The sequence below is a fragment of the Mus caroli genome, chromosome 3 (genome assembly GCF_900094665.2).
Source record: "Mus caroli chromosome 3, CAROLI_EIJ_v1.1, whole genome shotgun sequence".
Classification (NCBI taxonomy): Eukaryota; Metazoa; Chordata; class Mammalia; order Rodentia; family Muridae; genus Mus; species Mus caroli.
This window is the reverse complement of record NC_034572.1, coordinates 121898372-121917497: the sequence shown is the minus strand read 5'-3', so window position 1 is coordinate 121917497 and position 19126 is coordinate 121898372. Positions and strand designations below refer to the sequence as shown.

General features: G+C 39.2%; 1 long non-coding RNA gene across 1 annotated transcript in view; it reads right to left on the bottom strand.

The window, feature by feature from the left end:
* Positions 1-19126, bottom strand: part of LOC110290586 — a 252499-nt gene that overhangs the window by 219680 nt on the left and 13693 nt on the right. Inside the window, exon 2 of the long non-coding RNA XR_002377461.1 lies at positions 11923-12112. This is a non-coding gene — a long non-coding RNA (uncharacterized LOC110290586). The remainder of the gene's footprint in view (positions 1-11922; positions 12113-19126) is intronic.

Sequence of the window (19126 nt, the reverse complement as noted above, 5' to 3'; positions counted from 1 at the left end):
AATATGTGCTGCCTCAGTGAAGGGGGCTGCAAAGGATGTGGGACCTTAATTTGGGACTCTTTAATGCACCGTAATAATATTTTCACTGAAACAAAGGGGCTCTCATACAGCAGGGTGTCATCTGAAAAACTTGCTTCCTCTAGCGTGACAACAACGTGCAAGAAGCTGTTCCCAGCTGCATCTCTTGAAACAGGGTTTGAAGTCCTGGGATCATTATAGCATTTGGGACATCCTGTGCCTGTCATCCTGCCGGACTGCATGCTGTCTTGCAGCCTGTTCTGTTTTTCACTGAAGTTGGAGTGTGACCCTTCCACAGTGTACACTGAGATATCCTATGGAGTTTCCAGGCCAGTTCAGTCTCCTGAAAGACCCATCTCAGCGCCATGCCTCATTCTTCTCAAAGGAGAGCTCCTGTCTGATGCTTCATAACTGTGCATATTTCACAAAGGTTTTAAGTCACCATTGTTATGTCCTACAGGAAATCAACATCTTAACTTCAGGAAGAAAGATGACTTAATTCTAGTGTTAATAAAAATGGCAACTATCCTTCTCAGCAGCAACCTCCAGGAAGATCTATTAAGAAAGACTCGTGTTTTAATTTACTATGACCAGGGAATTTTCATATAAAGTCAAGGCAGAGACTTGAATTTAAAAAAAATCCCCCCAAAATAAGGACACTGGGAAATAAGGGTAATAGGAGCGCAGTAAAATACTGTACAAGATAAAATGTTGCTGTACCAAGGACTCTTCTGGCAGTTTTCCACACAGTCCTGACAGTTCAGCAGACTTATAAAATGTGTGTTACTGAACAGAAACTCGTTCTTGACATTAATTCATAGGATGCTTTGTGGCTCCACAAAGATGAGAGCAAACAAACTAAGAGGATTCAGAGGCACAAGAGTTCCCATGGAAAATTAATCACTTCTTTAGTATAAATAGAAACAGACTACGTGTGAGGAGCAAGACTTTCCCAAGTGAAGAAAAGCCATTTTATTAGAACTGAAAACATAGGATGTAAGAGTTAGCACAGCTTAGCCTGCCCTAGAGTAAGCCCAAAGCAAACCTCTCAAGTGTTGTTGAATTACCAGGTAAAATTTCTCAGAAAATTTCCTCTAAGCACATACATATCTTACAAAACTTCAGCTTTTATAAGAAAACTACAAGCTAAAAATACCTAATATTCCAATATGTAAACTAAGGACAAATGTTATATTTGTTATAAAAATACCTCCTAATTTATAATTTTAATTATGTAGCCCTTCACATATGATCATTTATATTTTTAAGCTATTATTGTTATATTCATTTCAAAATGTTCTCACAACATACTAATAATGCTAGTATAATAGTATAAAATACAGTATGTAAATTGTAAGTGCATTATTTGTTATTTATTTAAGACCTAGAATAGTTTACTTTGATCCTTGTATCCTAAAGGTTTACACTTCCCGGTGCTTCATATGTGGTAGTCACCAAAAAAAAAAAAAAAAAAAAAATCATATTTAAGTAAGTTTATTTAAAAAAATTTATAGGGAGTTTACATACTCAGAGGCACACAGATCCTTTACTTTATGAAGAAATACATGATAAAATCCCCCAAATGTGCATATTTTGGTTGCCCAATTATTATACTATTACCTTGGACACAGTGGATACATTTGAAAGGTAAGTAAGCAGGCTTGGACATTGAAAAACATACTTCGGTGACAATATCACAAAACTTGACTAGTAAAGACAGTGTTCATGACCTTATTAAACACACAAAGCAGAGGATCACCTTTCATTGGGCATCTTAAAAACAGGCATGTAACTAACTAGATGAAATATGTGACTGTTAGTTTAGAAAACGAAATACCAGTAATAAGCTGTCTGCTGCCTATGCATCAGCACTACACACCTGTTCCCTATGCTACTGGGCTCCTCCATGAGCTAGACCTGAGGGTGAAGGAGAAATTAAAAGTCCTTGAAAAATGTCAGCGGGAGAATAAAGGAGGAGAGATACGGTGGCTTTCCTATAGTCTCATCCCTCTCTTTGTAGGCAGGGTAGTAAAATATTTAAGTAGATCAATGATACTAATTTTTTTATTTATGCTATGAGTTTATATGTGGAAAGAATTTCCAGTGCCTTGTTTTTGTGTCGAATACTGTGGAATTTCAAAGTAGTTGAAATATAAGAAGGAAAATACATATTTATATCATAGTCAGGTAGATTGAGATGATTATATATGTATATATCATATATGAGATAAATATAGGTGGTGATATGGATAGATAAATGATATAGAGAGGTAGATAGATGATGAACTGACAGACAGACAGACAGACAGACACACAGATAGATGATAGAGAGGCAGAAACTTTGTTTATAAACAGTAATAGAACTTGAATGCTGGCAGCGACATTGTGACAAGAAGTATCCAAGGGAAGGTTAAACTGGCCCAGGTACTGTTCGCCCTTCCATATCTTTCCCTCTATAAAGCACTAAATGATGCTTTTCTTGTTCTTGTGCCACTTGGAAGCATAAAACTGTGTGTCCCAGAGCATGTCAATTGGCATCTCACCCTCCTCTTGCTCACCTGTAACCCATGGGAGCACTTTTAACCTCATCTGTAAAATGGGGCTAATAACATTGACCTGATATAATAGCTCTTGAGAGTGTGGGCAGTGGATGCTTGAAAAGCCTTTTCCTCCCTTTTCTTCTTTTATGATTATTTTTTTTCTAAAGAAAAGGTCATTTAGGTGGCAGCAGAAAATCACACCGTATTTGAGGTGAACTAGGTTAAACAAACATGCAGCTGAGACCCTTTAGTAGGCTGCTCATGACAGGAGATTCCTATTCTCTTTCTCTTTGGTGCCACAGCTTCCTCATGAAAGCCTCCCTTAGGTACCAACAGCAGAAAACTGGTGCTTAACTCTTACATAGCCATGATTTCATTAGTGGTGTTCTTAAGAACAAACAAGAAGCACTGTACACACTTTGGGAGTGCAGATGCAAACAAAAGGACAGGGGAAATGAAAAGAGCTTAAAGACAAAAAGGAAGGAGGGATTTTGGTTATTGTTTTCTCCTAACAGGGAAAGTACATGAGATTTTGCATCCTTGGAAAGCCACAACACCTAACACCAGCACAACTCATCACTAAGACAATGTAAGGGAGGGCAGAATGGGCTAGGAAACCTCCAGGCTTAGGGTGGCTGATGGAGACAGTGAATTATCAAGGACAAAGGCTGGCAGGAAAATAGAAACATTCCTAGGAGCATCTCTCGTTCAAGTAATCGACATTTGTGCACCACTGTGTATTAGCTGTTTAACAACCACAGTTAACAGAGTTAACCTTGTTAACAGTGTTGGGTTTTAATGTGATTAACAGAGTTCATTTTAATGTGAATTTTGGGAACTAAAAAGGGGGGCCCTGGGGAAGAGGGGGTGTAAAGACCCACGCCCTGCCAGAGTTTTACCTATTCTCTGGTCTGCCAGGCATGGGAGGGCTACTAACTACTAATCCCTGGGTGGGCATTCCAGCCTCTGACCCACTCTTCAGGGGGTGGCCTGGGGCAGCCCTACCTGGGGACCCCAGAGCTACTTTGCTAAAGCCACCAGGATTATAGGAGAGAGGGATGAGGGAAGAGGTTACCAACACCTGTGAGAGTACATGCAGCCTTGATGAGCAGAGACTCTATATGGTTAAGAGCTTTATTATAAAAATGCAGGGAGAAAGAGAGAAGGGAGAGAGCAAGAGAGAGAGGGGGTTAAGGCTAGAGAGAAAGAGAATAAGAGGGAGACAGGAGTGGAGAGGAGAGAAGAGGAGAGGAGAGGAGAGGAGAGGAGAGGAGAGGAGAGGAGAGGAGGGGAGAGGGGAGAGGGGAGAGGAGACAAAGAGAGAGGAGAAGGGGTAAGAGTAAGGGGTAAGAAGGAGAAAAGTAAGAGTATAAGGGGAAAGAGAGCGAGGTGGGGCTGAACAGCCCTTTTTATTGTGTTTACTATTGCTAGGCAACTGGGGAGGAGTTTAGCCTGAAGGTCAGAAGCTTGGGCCATTGCCTATGTGACTACTAACCATGCTTCTCTTGTGGGGGCTGTGGGGGGCAGTAACTTAGGCAGGAGCCAGAGTTCCAGTAGCATAAGGAAACGCCTACCACATCATGAAGGTGAATTATGACTTTGGGGTTCAGACCTCAGCTCAACTGGAGAACAGCCTGTAATTCCCCACATGTGAGGAGGTAAAAATTATTTAAGCTCCTCAGGATCAAAACTGAAGAGAGGAAACAAAACTGTTTCATCAGATGTGCATACATAGTATTAAATTTAGAAATGCATAGACTGGAGCCATCCACAGAACCAGAACTCAGATCACAGAACAGGTGACGAGCACACAGAAGTGCCCATCATGCTAACTTACAATGACTCTCTCAAGGAGGGAGTCATTACCCTGAGTTAAAGCACTATAAATTTGCCTTAAATGCCCTTGAAATTCATTTTCGGGAAATTATAAGTGAAGGTTTTTCATCTGGGATTCTTATGTATAGTTTTAAAGTTTATTCATTTACTTGAGGTTTTTAATATTTTTATGTATATGAGGTTTTTCTTCCATGTATGAATGTGTACCATTTGCATGCTTGGTATCTGCAGAGGACAGAGCATAGCATCAGATCTCTTGAGACTGGAATTACAGTCTCCACCATTAACATGGTGGAGCTGCCATGTTAATGCTAGAAATTGAACCCAGGTCCTCTGCAAGATAAGAGGTGCTCTTAACCTCTAAGCCATCTCTCCTGCTCCACGTCCTGTGCAAATTTATTTACTTATTTGTCTGTCTGTTTGTTTCCTTACTTAAATAATATATACCCTTATTGTTACTTATATTTCTCCATGAGATGGAAACCACTTCTGCCACAGTTGGTAGATCCAAGTGCCAGTGGTTTAAAAGGTCATAGGTCTCAAGAGAGAGGCTAATACTATTATTCTGCTAAATGGGAACGGTATTGAAATAACTCAAATATTTTTCTACATTACCTGTAGAACATAAATACGGGCTGGCATTCTGTTGTACCAAGGATCACATTATCAAGGTATGCTTCTTCTTCCTCTCCTTCTCCCAGAAGCTATCAAATGTCCATAATTCCTCAGCTAGTGGTAGAATCCCATACCTATCTTCCCCTCATCATGCTGGGATTTTATCTGGATTGATTTTGTATGAGTGTGGTATATACTGTCATAATCATTGTGAGTTAATACAGGCAAATGTCCTGTTATGTTGAAAAATACTGTTTTCCGGAATTCATCCTCCATCTCTGGCTCTTACAATCTTTCCATCCCTCTTTATCTAAGTTCCAGAAACTTGAGGGAAGGTGTTACACATATGTGCCATTTATGACTAAGCATTCCACACATTGTAACCAGTTGAGGGTCTCTGCACTATCATCTACTGCAAGAAGTTGTTGCTCAACTGTGAAGTCTGTAATCTACAATAACAACTGTCCTAACAAGATGTGCACAGTACTGCAATAGTGGGAGTAAAACCAGCCACATCCTGATTGAATTGGATGATATTATGCCATGAGATTGAACCCATTTCTGCTACTATTAGCAGGGCCAAGAACATGTAGTTAGACAGGTCATGGGGAGAGCCTAATTTTCCTATAATGCTCAATATACATGGTGTTAAAATGACTCAGAATGATTTCCTGTTTTAATTATAGAACAGCACATCTCTCTATCCTGTAGCAGTTTCATATCTGAAGTTGTAAATAGCCCTTCATGTGGTTATACCACCCATATTTATCTACGTTTTACTGATTGATTCAGATCAAACCTAGTTTCATGTGTGTGACTGTGTGTCAATATGTTTGTCGATATTTTCATAAGTGTGTATTTCCACTGGATATATGTCTTACGCTTAACTTGTGAACAGTTATATTTAAAATGATCATGTAATTTTTCTGACATGATTGGAATAATTTATGCTCCAATAGGAAATGTGTGAGAGCCTGGCAGTGGTGGTGCACGACTTTAATCCCAGCACTTGGGAGGCAGAAGCAGAGGCAGAGGCAGGTGGATTTCTGAGTTCAAGGCCAGCCTAGTCTACAGAGTGAGTTCCAGGACAGTCAAGGCTAAACAGAGAAACCCTGTCTCACAAAACCAACCAAACAACCAAACAAACAAACAAAAAAATTGTGAGAGCTTCACCACTCCCTTTATATTTCACTAATATTTACTATTTGTTTGGTGTTTCTATTTAGTATAGTTTGTGTTTGTTTGTTTCTTTGATTGATTGCTTTCTTTTTGGTTTGGGTATTTTTGTTTTTTGTTTGTTTTTTGTTTGGTATCCTATTTCTTTCTCTTCTCTTCTCTTCTCTTCTCTTCTCTTCTCTTCTCTTCTCTTCTCTTCTCTTCTCTTCTCTTCTCTTCTCCTCTCCTCTCCTCCCCTCCCCTCCCCTCCCCTCCCGTCCCTTCCTCTTCCCTCCTCTTCCTTCTCCACTGCTGCTCCTGTCCCTCTTAGACAAGTACTCTCCAAATGAGCTGTACAGCTGTGAACACATTATAGTCAAAGAAGGCTAAGATGGTCATCTTGTGTTGTATAATTCTAGCACACACAAACTTTGTTTCTACTTTTACTAAAGATTGTATTTGAAGTCTTAACTAAAAAGCTATAAGATAAGAAAAGGAACCTGAAAATACAGTAGTACATGGGAAAGAAAAAATTTAGAAATGCTTGTGTACAAGAGACCATGAAGACCTCAAAAGAAAGTCTTTAAAAAAAATGCTTTCATCGACACAGCAGGCTACACAGTGGCATAGTAAAGAAGCAAATTCTCTGTCTCCCAATAACAAACATGCTGAGAAACAAATCAGGTGAGCAGTCCTATCCACAACTGCCTCAAGTTACACTAAAATAAATGTATACAAAGAAATTAAAGTCCTTTACAACTAAAAATTTAAGTACTCAATAAAAATCAAAAAAGAAACTAAAAAGGAAAACTCCTCATACTCATAGATTAAAAGCATTAAGCTTGTTTTAAAATTCCTGCGATTTCAGTCTTCAGACTCAATATAATTCTGGTCAAAATTTAAATATCCACTTGCCAGATATTTAAAAACCTATCATAAAGTCATATGGAAAAGTACAAAAGCTTCCATCATCCAGAGCAAGTGAAAAATAGTGAAGCACTCATCCTCATATCAGATTTCAGGTTATGCTACAGATCCATAATAATGTAAATACAAGATACTGAAGAACAGACTAAAACATGTAGATCAATAGGATAGCACTGGATAGGATGGAATAGGATAGGATAGGATGGGATGGGATGGGATGGGATGGGATGGGATGGGATGGGATGGGATGGGATGGGATAGGATAGGATAGGATAGGATAGGATAGAATAGAATAACCCACATATAAAATCACATCACTGGATCTACCTGATTTCTGACAGAAATGACAAAAAAATTAATTGGAACAAATATACACTTTTCAAGAAAATAGTACTGAGGAAACTGCATATCCACATGTAGAAGAACAAAACCAGGCCCCCCTCTCTCATCTTGTAAGTGAAACTACTGTGTCCTGGCTAGATTGATGTCATCTTGACACACCTGAGAGGCGAAAAACTTCAACTAAGAAAATGCCTCCATAAGACTGGACTGTGGCACATCCTGTAGAGCATTTTCTTAATTAGTGATTGATGGAAGAGGTCCCAGCCATTATGGGTGATGCTACACCTGGGCTGGTTGATCTGGTTCTATTAGAGGCTTAGCAAGCCATAGAGAACAAGCCAATTAGCAGCATCCCTCTATGACCTCTTCATCAGCTCCTGCCTCCAGATCCTGTACTGTTTGTATTCCTGTCCTGACTTCCTTTAATAATGAATTGTTACAGGTAAGCTGAATAAACCCTTTCTCCCCTGGTCATGGTGTATTATCACCACAGTAGTAACCTGAACTACTCAAGATGATACTAAGAGTTGGGTAATTTTGTGAGAGACCTGACCACATCTTTGGGAGGATTGTGAAAGATCTTTAGGATTTGGGCTAGAAGAGAGATCATTGGGGTGTTTTGTAGGAGCTTGGAAGATAAGAATCTTAAGGGCAGTAAAGAAGATGGAGGCCTAGCATATAAAGTTTTAAAGGGAAGATTAAAGACTCTATCAGGGCTGTTTGCTATTTTGAATTGAGATTCTGTCATTCTTGTCAGCTGGTCCTGAAGAGTCAGCCATGATTAACAAGGAACTGGCACCATTTAAGTGAAATCTTTGCATTACTGGAATAATTGATGCTGGCTAGCTGGAGCTAAATAAATAGATGAATAAATAATTAGGTAAATAAATTAATTTAGTTGGAGCTAAATTAATTAGGTGATTAAGAAGACACCAGCACCACTGAGGTAGAATCTGGGAAGTTTTTCCTCAGGGTCACCAAACAGAAACTGTCTTCTATAGGCAGCTAGTTGAACTCTATGCTGGCAGCTGAATGTCACAGAGTAAGACTCACCTAGGTGGTTCTAGTTGTGAAGGCATGAAGAGATTGTAGAATGAAGTTTGTCACTATGAGAAGCCAGGGGAGAATACTGATGAAGTTTCAGCCTCAGTGGCAGTTGAAGACAAAGGATTAAAGGGATCCTGCAGAGATGTTGAGCCTGGGCACCATGAAGGAAGCCTATGAGAGTTTCTGATGCAAGTGCAGCTTAGCTGTAGCTGATCCCCAGAGGACCTAAGCATTTTAGAGATGCCCATGCTATGGAATGACCGCCCAAACTACCAGCATCCGTGAAGTGGAGCCGGATAGAGCCGAGGAGACAAGCTGTGCGTGACGAAGAAGGCATTGCAGTAGTAACGTAAGCCCTTTGGAGGATCCCAGAAGATCCTCAGGGGGTCCCCTGGCACTGAACGTTCTGCTACTTAAACTTAGGAGATTTTAAAAGAGAATGGATATTTTTAAAGATATTTGTTAAAGTTTTGGAACCTCTACAGCTAGAAAATAATGTTACATATAAATTTACCAAAATCATATACCATTGCTTGTCATATAATGCTAGCCATTGTCAAAGAAGATAGAAAGTAATGTCTTTCCTTATGATTCATCGAGCATGTGATATATATATATATATATATATATATATATATATATACAGCAAATCAGAGAATAAACAGTAAAGTGCCACCAAGATATAGAAAGTTAAGAGCCTGTAGCAGGCAGAGCTGTGGAGTGGGCAGGGGAGAGACACTTATTACTAATGATCATCTTTTTTATTGGATATTTTCTTTATTTACATTTCAAATGGTATCCCCTTTTCTGGTTTCCCTCCCTTCCAGAAACCCCCTATCACATCCTCCCTCCCCCTGCTTCTATGAGGGTGTTCCTCTACCCACCCACCCACCCCCTCCTGCCTCCCTGCCCTCAATTCCCCTACACAAGGTTAAAATACGTTTTTAACAAATTTACTGAAAAGTATGAATAAATCTTTTAAAAAATGCAAGCAGACAAATTTAAAAATTGACAAAAGACATAAGATTTCTCTCACCAAAGAGGAAAGAAAATGGAAAAGAAATGAGATCTTCAGTATCACATGTTGCTTTATTTAGGGTTCTCTAAAAGAATGGAAATGATTATATGTATATGTATATAACATATAATATAGTATATATTAAATTAAATATTATATGTTAAATTATATATTATATGTTAAATTATATATTATATGTATATATCGAGCCTTTATAGGACCAAGTTCCTCTCCTTTCATCGGTGCATGACAAGGCCATCCTCTGCTCCATATGCAGCTGGAGCCATGTGTACTCCTTTGTTGATGGCTTAGTCTCTGAGAGATCTGAGGGGTCTAGTTGGTGGGTATTGTTGTTCTTCCTATGGGGTTGCAAACGCCTACTTGTCATTTTATACTGCTTTGATTTGCTGTGCTTGGAAGTGGTGTTGCAGCAGCATGGCAGCAGTGGCAGTGGCAGTGGCAGCAGCAGCTAACACCTTACATCTAAAAGTTACATACTGCACATTCACAGCCCCCTGTTTTGCATTTGACCCTTATGCTCCTCTTTTAATGGATATAAATTTGATACCAGAGAGCGGTGGGAAGAGGGTATTCGTTTATTCTTTACCAGGGTCACGCTCAAGAGAATGATCCAGAGACTGCCCCACCTGGGGATCCATCCCAAATACAGACACCAAACCCAGACACAATCACGGATGCCAAGAAGTGCTTGCTGACAGGAGCCTGTTATAGCTGTCTCCTGAGAGGCTTTGCCAGAGCCTGACAAATACAGAGTCAGATGCTTGCAGCCAACCATTGCATTTAGCACAGGGTCCCCAACGGAGGACTTAGAGAAAGGACTGAAGGAACTGAAGGGGTTTGCAACCCCATAGGAAGAACAACAATATCAACCAACCAGACCCTCCAGAGCTCCCAGGGACTAAATCACCAATCAGAGTGTACGTGGAGGGACCCATGGCTCCAGCCACTTATGTAGCAGAAGATGGCCTTGTTGACCATCAATGGGAGGAGAGGCCCTTGGTCCTGTGAAATCTAGATGCCCCAGTGTAGGGGAATGCGAGGGCAGGGAGGCGGGAATAGATGGGTGGATGGGGGGAGCATCCTCATAGATTCAGAGGGAGGGACGTAGGGGAGGGGGTTCCAGAGGGGAAACCGAGAGAGGGGATACCATTTGAAATGTAAATACATAAACTATCCAAGAAAAAAAGAGAAAATGTTCGGATCTTATTCTCTGTGCTCCCCGATCATATTTAACACACACACACCTATGCAATCTGCTTTTTCTCAAAGTTTAAAAAGTTAATTAAAAGAAATGGGAGAAAGGGAATGGAGTGTTTCTAACAACAAGTCGAATGCATTTGAACAGAGAAAATAATTGCTGTAAGAAATTAAGGTGCGCGCGCACGCTTGCTGTAATTGGGGCGCACTTGTTAGGTGCTCTTCCCTTACCGGCTCTCTCTGTATCTGGGCCCATGCTAATGTGCATACTTATGGGATTGGTGTGATTAGGGCTGGTGTAGTTCATTCAGCAAACATTTCTTAGTGTTTGATGTGCCCCAGCTGAGCGTCACATATGATTTTACACTTTTATCCTCTCAGGCTACTGACAGGTCTCTAATCTCCATCTCGAAACCTTCACTCCGCTTGAACTTTGGCTCATAAAGGTCATTTTTGAACCACTCGGGACCAAAAGCCACATCCCTGAAATCCCAGAGAGTCGATAGATGCGATAATAGCTTTAGGCACATTTTGTTAAGACCCTAGGGGAAAGACAATTTCAATAAATGTAAAACTACACCATGTGCAACCTGCACAGTGTCTTAGAGAATCCCACAGGAACAAATCTTCCCTTTTCCTTCAGGCGAGAACCTACATAACAATAACGGTGCCAGGGCGCTATTAAGGATAGAGAGTAACTGTGCAGAAGAAACAAGAAAGAGCCTCATACATTACCCTCTCTTACACTGGACGCTTCAAAGACAAAATCACATTCGTGCATTTGACCAGCCATCGGTCGTCATTTCACAGCAGCTCCTAAGGCACACTCTGAATATTTAGATTTCTGTTTTTTAAAGGGACTCCATTCCAGCTGTCTATGCAAATGAAGCAAGTCAGTTGTGTGAAAACAACACAGGCATGCCATCAGATTATAGGGTGATTTAAATGTAGTTCCTTTTCCTTTTTACCTCTTAGTCTCATCTTCAAAATAAAATAAGAAAGACAGAAAGCAAACCTTGCCGGGGGTACAAGGGGGAGGGTAATTACCAGGAGGCCTTCAGCAGCAGATGTCTGAGATAAGTTGGAAAGGGCATTGCCTTCCCTTGACGTTACCATCAAAGGGAAGAACAGGAATATTTAAATGGAAGGAGTGGAAGGAACATAGATGCATGTTTGACTGTCTGAATAAATAACAAAGGCACTTACATCTCATGATTTAATCTGCGGGACAGTTAAGATGGCTCGGGACGGTCATAATTGTTTTGACTGGACACGTTTTCGCATTGTCTTTGATTTATTCTCTTCCCTCCATATTGCTCAGGAGGCAAAGGAATGCTTCTTGAAAGGAAAGTATCCCCTCCAGCAAAATATTTCACTCCTTTTGCCTCTGAGAATTCTGCTGGCAAGACAAAAGAAAAAGAAAAGAAAAAAAAGATGTTCTAGAAAAACTTCAAGTTCGGCTTAAAAGCAGTTTAAAACAATCTTTTAAAGGAACACAGTCAATAGAACAAAGCAAATCCTAACTTAAAGATTTTATTTAAATATCAGCTCCGAATAGTGTAATTTTATACCTCTTATCACTTTTGCATTTAAAAAAAAATGGTGTGTTAGTCACCACAAATCTCATCGTCTAAAAAAAATATGTTGTATTAAGAATAAGGTAACATTAAAAGGATTCACCCCAAACATAGCTGAGACCCACAGAGGAATTCTTTCCTTATTTTATAGGTATAAGCATTTTCAGTGCATGTAGGTCTGTGTATCGTGTATATGTCCAGTGCCCACAAAAGCCAGAAGAGGGCCTCAGATGCTCGGGAACAGAGTGAGGGATGGTTGTGAGCCACCATGTGGGTCCTGGGAATCAGACCCTAGTCCTCTGCAGGAGCAACAGGTGCTCTAAATTGCTGTGCCATTTCGCTAGCTGAGAGGAATTCTTCGGAGAGCTAGCATTGGGATTTTAACTTGCTCCCAACCACGAAGTGGCATGCACCTATGCCAACAACACTTGATCCTTCTTCCTATTGACCATCCTAAAGAAGTACTGAAGCACTGGGAAGACAGAGAGCTGTGCAAGGAATGGCAGCCTGACGTGGAAAGTGCGTCAGTGCCTCTAGCAAAGGCTTACTGATTAGTGCAGAAAGAAATCTTTGTTTTTGTTTTCAGATTAAGACTCTGCATATTTCTCCATGTCTTCATGCTGCCTTCAGAGGAAATTTAGCTCTCAGATGAGTAAAGTGTTCCTATGGTTACTCCTGTTTTAGAAGTAGTTTAGAATACAGTTTCTTAAACGGTACAATAGGTATCTAAGTGTAACAAAATTTGGAGGCAAAGCATTCTGACCACACAATGATCAAAACTTAATTTGAAATTAAACATGCAAGGAACCCAGCTTCATGCAACGCTTGTGTTGCATGGAGTGACTTCACTGCAGCATTCATTCTCAACATACTGTGTGGACACATTGTATCACATGCGTCTGCCATTACACCACACAACACCAATGAACATTACCAGAAACACTAAACTCAGATCCAAGTCTATTGTGTTATGAACTGTGGTAGTTTTGCAAAGTTTCCTATCAGTCTAGAATCATAGTTGTTTATTATGAAAACAAGCACTTTGAAACATCTTCCTGTCATCTATACCCAGTACTCATCAGGGTAGTATATTTTTGCAGGGTATTGTGCTGGAATATTTGCTTTTAAAGAATTAATGTTTGAGATGCCAACCTGAGTTTTAGTTTTTTTAAAACATCAGTTGGTAAATATGGGCATGGGATTAGAGAGAAATTCCCACAATTTGTAAAATGATCCTAAATGTGTCATTTTGTAACATGTATTAATACAAAATGGCATTCTTGGCTGGAAAATGGTGAATATGTGGGCTATATTCGCATGATTACATATTCACCAAGTTTTTAAACTTTATATAAATATATACATATGACAATCAAATAAATATCTATTATTTATTATTAGTGAATCTTTGCTTTGCTTTGCTTTGTAGACCTTTTATATACCTATATCTCTTGGGTCATGTAAACATTTCTTCCGTGGTGGAAACAAGACAAATGGAAAGGTTTAAGAAACTGTAATGCAGAGCAGGCTTTCTAAAGCATAGCATCTTGCTATTTACTGTTGAAGGTAAAACCGGGCACTTTATAAAGAACAGGAAGCTGACCCTCACCATCCTGGACGTAAGGATGCACCATCCACTGTCCACATTTGCATGTCATTAGGAGCTGCTCTCAGCTTTGATGATGTTGCTTTGATTCTTGTCCTCCAGTGAGGAGGGTTGTGTCCTCCTATAGCTGAATATAGATGGAAAGACACGTTGGAAAGGGTATGAAGCCTCTTTTACACTCCTCAGGAGTGGAGGAGTCCTTGTGACCTCATTATCTCTCAGGGCATTTTGCTTTGGCCATTACTTCCCAGTGCTTAAAGGACTGTACACATTTAAACCATGACGAAAATCTCATGCCATAAGTAAGAATTTTAGAGATGAGCTTAGCCATCAGTAGCCAAGAATTTTCCCAGAAGAGTTCCAATATGCCATAAAATTTGAGAACCAATAGATTGCACCATTTGTACAGTACAAGTTGAAACAAAGGTATATAGGTGTATAAAGGAGACATTCGTGTTTCTTGAATTTGTGTTAACAAAGGCATGTATAGTGATGGATAATCACAAATCCTTTATGTTAAAGAATAGAATAACATGGCTTTTATTAGGATAAAGAGTTAGGACTGGATATGCAGCATTGATTTTTAAATTCAGAATACTTTACTGCAGTTATCTGGATGGAAAGGCAGTTCATGTAACTCAAGTTTTCCAAAAGTTCATTTTATGGTGAATCAGGTCCATTTGGACTCTGGGGAAAACAAGGTTAAATGAGAAAGTTTCCAGCCTCACAGTTTCTTGATGCTGAGGAGGGCTGTTAGTTTCTGGAATATTTACTGATGCTGAGGAGGGCTGGTAGTTTTGGGAACATTCATTGATGGGCAAGTTTACCATCTTAAAAACCAACCTATATTTATGTGAGTTTAAAAACACATTTCTTTTGTTTGTTTGTTTGTTTTGTTTTGTTTTCTGGAAGTTTTTTTTTTCAGCACGATGGTGGGGTAAACATCTGTATTCTCTGATGTGCTATAAAATCTAAGCTTCAAGTCTAATTTTCTAAAAATCTTAAAAACTAAGGAGTTAGAGGAAGAGAAGATAAAGTGTTAATGATGTAAAAGCAGTACTTATTGATGAAATTGCAAACCAAATTAATTTTAAAAAATTCAAATCTAAAGAAACAGAGTATATAATCTTACCTAATTTATATAATTATTTATGATAAATTTGATAACAGTATGCTATTATTTATGAATTGACAACAAAATACTTTACATATAAATTATTCACCTAACCAATTTTCTTAAAAAACAAAAAATGCTATTAATTTAGTCTAGATCTCTATTCTAAAACTACTGTATATCCTTAAATACAAAAGCTGTAGGAAACATTTTCTTTGTTATTGTCTTAAAAATTTCAAATAACTTCAAAATGTTCAGTGCACTTGTTACCAGCCATTTGCTCCTTAGCTAGGGATAGGCAACAGCAGGAAGCCATCTTTCCTCAATACTAAAAAATGTAACCTCCTGGATCTTGTGGCTGTCTCCCACATAAGAAAACCCGAAATTGCAGTGGCTGGAACTACAGAAGCAGTAAACATTACTGTGTAAGGATCAAACATAACTGACTAAGGATTTGGTGTTTCCGAGCGTGTTTTCTCTTTGAAGGAATGACACACCAATACTTTCAACAACCCCGGCCCGAGGAATGACTAGGGTTGCATAGTGATATCCAGTTTCAGGAAAAAAGGTAACAAAAATGTGACGTGATTTAAGCTGTGAAGGTGAAATTAAATTAATGAAGAAAAGAAGGAAGGAACCAGTGTGTTATTTGAGAGAGCACCGTAGGCAGAAGCATCAATGGATAGTGAACTCAATGGGGACACACAACCTCTAAGTGAAAGTGACTACGTCTAGACCAGAAAGGAAGACACAGATCCTGTGAGAGAAGGGGGAAACCCCGCTGGCCAGCCTTAGTCTACACAGCTGTGAACATACGAGAAGGCGTTGGAAAGGCTAAATCCAACTGATGCTACGGATTGACTCGCTTCTAGAGACTCGTTCATGCTTATGTTTTTATCGATGATAAAGGAAAATAAACAGTAGATATAAATAAAAAGGCAGGAGATAATGACAACTTGGTCTATGGCAGTTGTAGGGACCAAGAACATACAATTGTTTTACAGTGTTACATATATAAAAATGAATACATTATAGATTTTATTTAGGGGATGGAGATGAACTTGTTTACAAACCTCCCAGGTTTTGTATCATTTAATTAGATGGATGTAAGAACATTCACTGACTGACTGAGGCAGTCATCATCATGAGATTACATATCTTGTTTTCATACTGTCATGAACTTGAAGTGCTTTTGAGAGAGCCAAGGGGAGGTAGAACCAAGAAGAAAAGCATCCAAGTCACTAACTCAGAGAAGAAGCAGGCTTGGCTGAGGGCAAACACAAAAATTATCAACAGCTGGCTGTAAGATAGCATTAGAAACCAGTCGCCATGACCTTGGTTTTGATAATAACTTTTTAATATAACATCAAAGATCAGATTAAAAAATAACTGGTGAGCTGGATTTCACAGAAAATAAAGACTTTAGTTTGGTAAAAATGTTAACATGAAAATGAGAGTAAATATGAACAGATATCTAAACCATAACCTACGAAAATATTTGCAGTACATTTATTGGATGGAAAAACTTAACAAAATGGAGCTGGGTCTACTTTAGTGCATAAAGTGCCTGCCATATAAGTAGGCATTGTGTTTGTATCCTCAGAAGTCACTTAAAAGTATAACCATGGTAGTTTATCTGTAACCAAGTACTGGGGTACAGCAAGACAGGGGGGTCCCTGAAGCTCTTTGGCTTGCCAGTCACTTTGAACCATTAGTCTCAGTTTCAGTGAGAGATGTTGTTTCAAAAGAAGGAAGATGAATTATGATCAAGGAAAGAAACTTAATTTCAACTTGTCTCCTACATACACATGTATAGTTGCATATACATGCAGACACACACTAAGAAATTCACACAACATTCATAACACAAGGTCACACAGTTACACAAAACAAGTTTTTAACAAATTTACTGAAAAGTATGAATAAATCTCTAAAAAAACGCAAGCAGACAAATTTAAAAATCGACAAAAGACATAAGATTTCTCTCACCAGAGAGGAAAGAAAATGGAAAAGAAACGAGATCTTCAGTATCACATGTTGCTTTATTTAGGGTTCTCTAAAAGAATGGAAATGATTATATGTATATGCATATGTATATGTATATAACATATAATATAGTATATATTAAATTATATATTATATGTTAAATTATATATTATATATAATATATTATACATATAATACATATATATCTATACTTATTAGAGTGCATCACAGGCTGTGGTCCAAGCAGAGCAACTATGGATATATCATGATGGAAAGGCCAAGAACCTGGTAATTCCACAAGGCTGTCTGCCTTAACAGTTCTAATCTGACTCTAGATTTCTCTAGTATTCCTGGAGAGCTTCTGAGGTGCAGTGGAGGAATCCCAAAAGAATTTGGTTCTAATACCAGAGAATTAAAAAGTTGATGAACATGCAGGCAAGAGTGAGGGCAATCAGGCAAAGGCAGTTTCCTTCTTCTATGTCCTTTTATTTGGACCACCACCAGAAGGTGTGGTACAGATTTAGAGTGGGTTTTCCAGGTGCAAATCGTCTAGTTAATAAAAACCATCACAGGAGTGCCTAGCATCTTGTGTTTTAGTTGACTCCAAATTCAAGTTAACAACCAAGATTATCCATCACAGAAGCCATTTGTAAGCTAGAAATTAGCATCAAAAAGGTATACCTCTGTTTGAATGGGCAACACTCAATAATATAAATTATTGACACACCAAAACGTAGGTACAGGGACTGAAGCATGAGGAAGTCTATTCATTGCTGGTCAGATGCAACATGTACTTGGAAAAGATAGCTTCAGTTCCTTTCACAATGAATACACTCCTGCCACAAGGTACATGAACAGACCTGGATACCTACCCAAAGACATTAGAAGCACGTCTACACAAAAACTCAGATATTATAGTAGCTTTATTCATAACTGCTCAAAGCTTGAAACAGCCAAGGTGTCCTGCAATTGCTCAATGAAGAAAATATGGTAAACAGTGAGATATTGGTCACTATCAAAAGGACATGGTAAAACATGAATTTTATGTTAATATTTTTTCAAAATACTAATTTAATCAGTTCTTAGGTGGTCTACCCTTAAAGAAAACTGAATCTTTCTCTTCCTTATCCCTGCCAGAAGCCATCAATTGTGGAGAGCTACACTTCTGCATCCTTATGGCATTCTTCAATAGTTCTTCTTGATGGACTCCCTTTTAGGCTGTTACTTTGGGGGGCTGTTGGGTGGTAGGAATTGTCACAGAAGTATTACATGCTCTTTTCTCCATGATGCATCGTCGGTCATAGATAGCACTGCCAGTCACATCCTTCCTCTTTGTCAGCTGGAGCTCTGCTGGGGCATCCTCATTGTTTATGGTGACAGCACAGACCCTTGTGCTGCACCTTGTGCTGCAGTAGGACCACAAACCTAGACACAGCCTAGAGGCAGCCTGGACCATGGACATCAGCACAGCCTCAGGAGGCATCACAGACTGAGGGCATCCGGATGTCCTTCAGTGGTAACAAGGGTCATGGACATCAGCACAGACCCGAGCTGCAATACAGGCATGGTCCTTGATGGTAGCACCATGGATCTACACATCACCATGGCCTTAGGTGGCAGCCCAAGCCACAGACATCAACATGGCCTGAGCCACATTAGTACTGTTGACCCATACATATTGCTTATAAGTACAAAGTTTTAAGGTTGACTACTGGTATTGGGTAACCAATTAGGGGACTCATCATTGGGAAAGACTTATTCGCAGCACCTGCTAGTGGCCTCAAGCTCTTTGTCTAGGGGTGGAGTATCATGAGATTTTCTCATCTATCTTGGCATGTCAGTGGGTGGTGTCATCATTCAGGTCTTGTTTAGGCAGTCATATAGTTCATATTTCATCAGTATGATTTCCCTGTTTTATGTACATGGCAAAAAACTCATTGCAGACTGAATGATGTTGATGATTAGGGACCAAAACAACAACCATTAATGCAAAATATTCTTTTTTGTTTTGTTTTGTTTTTGTTTGTTTGGTTGGTTTTTTTTTTTTTTTTTTTTTTTTTTTTTTTGAGACAGGGTTTCTCTGTGTAGCCCTGGCTGTCCTGGAACTCACTTTGTAGACCAGGCTGG